The sequence below is a fragment of the Ceratosolen solmsi genome, unplaced genomic scaffold, assembly GCF_000503995.2.
Source record: "Ceratosolen solmsi marchali unplaced genomic scaffold, CerSol_1.0 scaffold4, whole genome shotgun sequence".
Lineage (NCBI taxonomy): Eukaryota > Metazoa > Arthropoda > Insecta > Hymenoptera > Agaonidae > Ceratosolen > Ceratosolen solmsi.
The window spans coordinates 313,726-321,268 of record NW_011948449.1 but is presented as its reverse complement, the minus strand read 5'-3'; the positions used below and the strand labels follow the sequence as shown (position 1 = coordinate 321,268).

At 20.1% G+C, this 7,543-nt stretch overlaps 1 long non-coding RNA gene across 1 annotated transcript; it reads left to right on the top strand.

The window, feature by feature from the left end:
- Positions 1-3,809: 3,809 nt before the first annotated feature.
- Positions 3,810-4,456, top strand: LOC105366415 (uncharacterized). Its single transcript, XR_913005.1, has 3 exons — positions 3,810-3,857; positions 4,283-4,342; positions 4,428-4,456. It is a non-coding gene; the product is annotated as an uncharacterized LOC105366415 (long non-coding RNA).
- Positions 4,457-7,543: the final 3,087 nt, after the last annotated feature.

The window sequence follows — 7,543 nt, the reverse complement described above, 5'->3', positions numbered from 1 at the left end:
CAGTCCTTGACAAAGTAAGTAAATAAATTAAATTAATTCTTATGATAAAAATTGTATAATTTAAATAAATTTACCCATAATAGTGGATAAATGGCATATTAAAATTAATAAAATCAATATTGCCGAATGCATTTTTACTAATATTTGGAATATTTTTATTTTATTTTACTACTTTCAAATTTTGCTAAATAATAAGTATTTAAAATTTTAAATGACACTTTTTAGATAAAATATCGTATTTGAACCAATTATATATTTAATTTTTTTTAATTGCAACTATATATTAATTTAATGATTTTGTTATTCATATTCTGTTAAAAAAAATGATTTTGCGCTAATCGATTTTTAATATTATTTTTAAATAATTTTTTTTAATATTCCATGGAAAAATTAATTCTTTAATTCTATCAACAAAATATCTTTATATATCTATACATTTGAATTCAGTTAATAATAACAGATATGCTAGGAATCTTATTTTAACCATTTATATACTACCATAATTCTATACCAAATTTAACATTAAAATTATAATTAACTAATATATGAATATAAATAATTATGTCGTTAAATTATGTTTTGCATTTAAGGGTCTAACCATTCTCAATGATCTGGCTACAAATTGACAGTATTAATTAATTATTTATAGTTTGTCGAATTCAAATTTGTACATAAAAGGATATTTTACAAATATTAGCAAATTTAATTTTGAATGTAACATTTGAAAATATTATATTAAAATAATATTAAATAACTATTAATATTTAAATTATGTTTTTAAAATGGAATGTGAATAACAAAACTATTAAATTAATATTTGGGTATGATTTAAGAAGCATTAAAAAATGTGTGATAAATAACAAAATAATCTCTGAAATTTTAAGATTTGAAATATGCTTGTTCAAAATAGTAAAAAAAATAAAAATATCGACTGTATTAGTAAACGTATATTTCGTAATCTAAATTTATTTTTTGTATAAGGGGCATCTTTTATTACAAGCAGATCTTTTTCGATCTTTTTATTTTGAATATTTTAATAATAATATTAAATTCATAGTTATTATATATATTGATTAATGTATTTAATTAATATAATAATATTAAAATATAAATATTCAAAATATAAAATTTTTAAATCCAAACTTAAGATTTAATCATTGTAAACAGGTCCATATATCTATAATTCCGTATATTATATAATTTATTTTATATTGTAACGTATTTAATTTACGATAAAAACTGTTTAATTTACGATAAAAGCTATTTAATTTACGATAAAAACTATTTGATTTACGATAAAAGCTATTTAATTTACTGTAAAAATGATATAATTTGTCATATTGAATTTAATACAAGATTACAATATTCTTTTTAAATGAAATATGAATAACAAAACTATTAAACAAATATATAGTTATAGTTTAATAAAGATATAAAAATAAGTTAAATAAATAATTGTTCTGGAAAATCATACTTTACTATTATATATATCTATTATTAATGCAATAACTGTACTAAAAACTATATTAAGAATAATAACTACTGTATTAAGAATGTATAGTTTTAAAAATATATAATTGATAAAAAAGTATCTTTAAAAATATAAGAAATATATAAAAAATATAATAGAAAAAATTAAATAAAATGAAGTCTTCGATATTTTTATTATTTATTATCATATATTCTGTAAATTGTGGTAGAGGTATATTTATTTTTAAAATATAATTTTAATAATATTGATTCAATCAATTTATATAGTCTGTTCCGTATAGGTTCAAAGAATCTGACATATACGAAGGAGGAGTGTGAAGCATGCTGCAATGGTAAAAAGTGTATTTTTAAATTAAAAAAAATTTATTAAATTAATACGATATACATCTTAATATTTTTCATTATCTAAAATAATTTTTGTATAATCTTTTACTTTGTTTTCTCATATTTTTTTCGGTTACAATAAATTAAAATTCGATAAATAACATTTTGAGATTTAATAGCTATGATATCGTATTAAAATTGGATTTTCAAAAGAAAAAGTTTGATAATAAAATAAACATAACATAATAGAATAAATTAAAATGAAAATTCTATAAATGGAGTATATTGCTTAAGAATATGAATATTAATTAAGAAACAAAAATACAATATTTCGATGCCGAATAAGATTCATTGGCGCCCTTTTGAAACTTTTAGAACATAGAATTATTAATATATGAACAACATTTCATAGTGATGCATAGATGAACTATTTGAAAGTTTTATACAATATTAATCCATTTTTAGAATATCTATGTTTTGTTTGTATTTAGTTTATTTGTATATAGCTTATATTTTTTTAAACTTATGTTTCAATTTTTAAATATAGCACTTCCCGACCAGATAAAACACAATTGTAATTTAACATGTATCAAAAAGTTTGCAAGTAAGTGGAATAACATTTGAATGTTTTATCAATTTACGTATGATAATTAGTATCAATTACAATTTCGTGATATATTCATGTGTATGAAGCTACCGGAAGTTTAATAATTCATAAAAATATATAATCGGAGAACCTACTCATGTATTCTACGTTAATCCAATTATTTTCACTATAAAATTTTAACGAGATATAAATACTATTTAAAAGATCATATTTTTACGTAATTTGTTATCTCTTCATAGAAAGAGAATAATTTTTTAATAATTGGAGGATGTCATTATTTTTTCTTTTCTACTTAAAATATTCAAAACAGTAAGCTATTGGATAATTATTTCAGATTGTTCTTTTGTTGACAATTTGACTTCATTACATTATTCTAATTTATTATTTACTATCAATAATCACTTGAACGGTTAGAAATATTATGTAGAGCAAAATTATGTAAAAAAAATTTTTAATTGTACTTGTTATTTAATGTCATACAATGAATATCGATTTCATGAAGTTATATTTAATATTTTTGGGACAGATCTATCAATTACTTTTATTGTAAAGGAAATGTTGAATAAAGATTTTCGCTACAAATAATAAAATATTGATATATACGTTCATAAAATACGTTTTATTTAATCTTTTCTACAAATATATTCGCTTAATTATAAATATCAATATTTTATGAAGATATTGAGATTATGAAAGTCACAACTGAATATTTCTAAATAATAATGAATAAGAAAGTATAGAATTTATAATATTATAATTATAAGTATTAAAAATTTATAATATATTGACATGTTAGAATATATAAATTTTATAAATCGTTTTATTATTATATAGAAGTTTGTTCAACCAAATATAAAATTGAATAACATCCATTAAATTTAATCTATTCTTTATTTATAATTATAACGATTAATTTATGATTCGATGCTTTATACAATTATTATATTTTTTTCATTAGTTAAATTTTCATTAGTTAAAATTTCATTAGTTAAAATCAATTATATTACTAGTCAGTAGAAAACTACTTGTGAGTAATAGAAGTTACATTTTTTCTATATGTGAGTATATAGCAATATTTAAAATACGAAAAAAATATTTACATTCCATTATGAACTTTTGATTTTATAATTGAATTAAAGTTCCAGTCAATTCTGATATTAAATTTAGATTTATTAATTAACAAAAGTATAAAAATATTCTCATAATGCATTGTTTTATATTATATCAAATAGGTAATATATATTATTAAATTAAATTAAAATAAAAAATAAAATAACATTAATTTTTATTTCATTTTTTAAAATATTATTTCATCCATTAATTTATAACAATTTAATTACTTTCATTAAATGTTTATTTAAAATATTCATTATTTTATATTATCTAGAATCAAATAGATATCCTGACAGAAAAAAATGCATAATGGGTTGTAAGGGTAAGAAAAATATTATATTTTACTAAATGTTGTTATCGTTAAATAAATGTATTAATAAAAATAATAAGATATAACATTTATACATTTTATATTAGTTTTCAACATTAATTCATAAACTATATTATTTTTTAATTATAATTACGCAATATATCAGTATTTTACATAATTAAAATAACATTGAAATTTGTATAAAAAATGAGAATTATAAGAGTAAAAAAAGAAATTAATTGTAATTATTCTAATTAAAATTTAATCTAACGGTTGATAAATTATGTTTATAATTCATAAAAATGTAATGGTTTTATTATTCATAATTTTTAAAATTATTGAAATAAAAAATAATATGTAAGATAAAACATTTTTACAATTTAATTTTATAATGATCATTTATAAATATCTTATTTATTTATCAACATTAAATATAGGTCTTATAGACGAATGCAGAATTGGTTGTGAAGAGGCATGTGACAAAATGTTTAGACATAGTAAGTTCAATACTAAAAAAAATAGTTCATTCCTTATTTTTCATATCTAAAAATTTTAATACAAAAATAATAATACTTATTTCAGAAAAACCCAATACAGGGAAACCACACGCATCAGAGAACTTAGATTTAACGTTAAAACTTTAAGCAATTGGAAACGTTATTGTGATATAAAAATATTTGAATAATAATATATCTATTTAAATATACAATAAAAGACATATTTTTAAATAATAATCCTATTTTCTACATAGTTTAAAAATTATTTCTATACCTAAAGCATTTGTTATATTTATTATATTTGTTTTACTATACAATATTTTATTTTACATTAAACATTAGTTTATTGTACATAATAAGTGTTACCATTAAATAAGTTACAGCCGAATCTGATTTCTATAAAATTAATTTACCGTAATATATACAGTGATTGTGTTTATGCATCATTGTAACTTGTTGATTTGTTTATTGTGAAATTTTTAAATAAAAAATAAAATAACTTCAAATTGTATTCGATTTATTAAAAATATTTAGATACATAAATAAATATATGTCTTCCAATGTTGAGGGACGTTACATTACTATAAAATTAAGGTATACTCATCATCATCTCTCTGCCGATTGTTTTAGTTCCCAGATTGTTTATGATTTGCTGACCGATACTACAGATTTCTTATATTGTTCATATTTTTAACAGTAACATGTTTTAACGTGTATTTTATTATGGAGTCACGTAGTTTTAGGGATTATTTTAAAAAATAAAGTAGCTCTGGTAATTATTATACGAAATAGATAACAAAAATTAATGATTTTCATCTGCTATTAAAAAATAAAGTAACATTATCTATTGAAAAGAAAAATATATAAAAAAATTTTTTTAATTTTAAAATAAGTCCATAACTTATCTATCTATCAGTACAATATAATATTTTAAATTGAAATAAGTATTTATGGTATTTATAAAATAATGCTTCTCATTTTTTCACCAGCAGCAAATTTAGTAATACTACATATAGTAATATACAAAAATAATACTTTAGTTCTTAAAGTATTGGACCGAAGCTGATTCCTGAATTTTCAGTAATAAAATAATGTGGAAACAGATAAAATATTTGATTTTGTTGTATTAATAATTTAATGATGTTATATTAAATCAGATTAAGTCAATAGCAAGATATTTTAAAAATATGCACGAAAATTAATTGTATATTAGTTTTTATGTAATTTATAGAATTAATAATCGCAAGTGTTACAATAAATTATTACATTCACTTCTCAAACATTTCAGAAATTTAAATTATTTTATTTATTAATTATAACAAAATTAATGAAGCAGTTTAATTATGCAAAATTTAAATACAATAGACATATTTTACAATATTCGAGAAATAAATTATTTTTATTATTCATATAATAAATTATTTTCCAAGTATTTCATAAGATTAAAATTAAATCAAAACAAAAACAACCTTTTAATGTCACAATGCTAACTGCTGTTACAATAAAGAAATGCTTTACACCCACATTAACATTAACTATAGTTATATCTTGTGATTTTCGTTATTACTTACATTATAAAACTATCATAATTTGAGATACTTCAAAAAGTCGTAAAATAGAGACAGCCATATAATTAATTTCCATAATCAGAAAGCCTCAGAAGTATATAGAAAGACATTTGAGAAAACATTTGACAGGATTGAATTTCCACCATACAATACATGAGCAATGTCTCGATATATATTTATGTTTGTATATTTCACCTGCTTTTACGTGTGATGTATTATATTTCTTTCTTCATATTATGTAATGACGCTATCACATTGAATTCGTTTCGAACATACACGAGTACTCGATTATTATAGCTCTATCAAGTACATCGGGAATAACATGATGGGTAAAGTAATCGAGCTATATTTCGTATAAAAAAAAAATTCAAAAACTAGAATTATTGTTAACTATACAATAAAAAAAATGATAAAAGAAAAGGTTACTGTTTTTTATATAATTTTTTATATAATAGCAAACACCTTAGATTTTAATGTATTCAAGCACAATTTATTCGAATGTTTATATTTATTCAATTTAAACATATTTTATCATAAATTATACAATATAAATGGAAACACAGGCTCGATAAGACATAATAAAATCAATTTTATTATCTACATATTGTGCTTTTTATATTTAATTTATACATTAGTTTCTATAACGATCATATATTTCTATAAAGAATGTTACTACAACTTGGTCTCCCATAACAGTGATTTTGTATAACTACTTAGTGGACAAAATTTAATTTTCCATAACCGAAAAAATATCAATCTTTCCTTTAGCAAATAATGTATTTTTGAGAGCACAAAATCCCTTCCGTAAGTCATTCTTTAGTTTGATACAAATTTCCAGAGTATCCGTAAACTGTTATAAATTCACGAGACCTTTTACAGCTCGAGTGTTCCAACGATCGGAAAGTAATTCTTAAATTGATCTTTGATAAAAAACTGATTAAAAAGTTAATTAGTTAATTGGTTAAAAAGTAAATTATAAAGTAACATAAAAAAATAATCATAAAGTAAACATTTTCACAATATATCTAACTATACTTTCATAAACCTATTATAAATTTATAATCATTAGCTTGATTATTTTTCATTATTAAATATTATTACTATACATCCGCTTTTATATTCAATTATAATTTATTATATCCATAACTATTTAATATTATTTTAATACTTTACTATCATCTTTCATTATTTAATTTCTATATTTCATTTTTTTATTTTATTCTTTCTTCACTTAGAATCTCTACAATAAAGTTACAATTAAATCATGGTTTTAATATTCCTAAAAAATTTGTAGAATATTATTTTATTTGAAACGTTCGAGAAATGTCGATTAGACATTTTACCAGTAAACTAATATTAATTATTTATAATAGTTCGAATTCAAAACACGAGAACAACAATGTTTGAGAATAAGAGACTCCGTTTAGTAAGGCAATAAAATATCTGACAAGTAATGTCATGAAAATTGTATTTAAGACTTCAAAACTTTCCTGCTCATAATTATTTGTACTAGTGTCATAAAACATCTGGAAAACTCTAGCGAAACGTGCTCATACTCCCAGTGCAGTAGAACCTAATGGGTTACTGCCGGGAGAACCCCAAAGTAGATTCGAAACGAATATCAGATATGCGT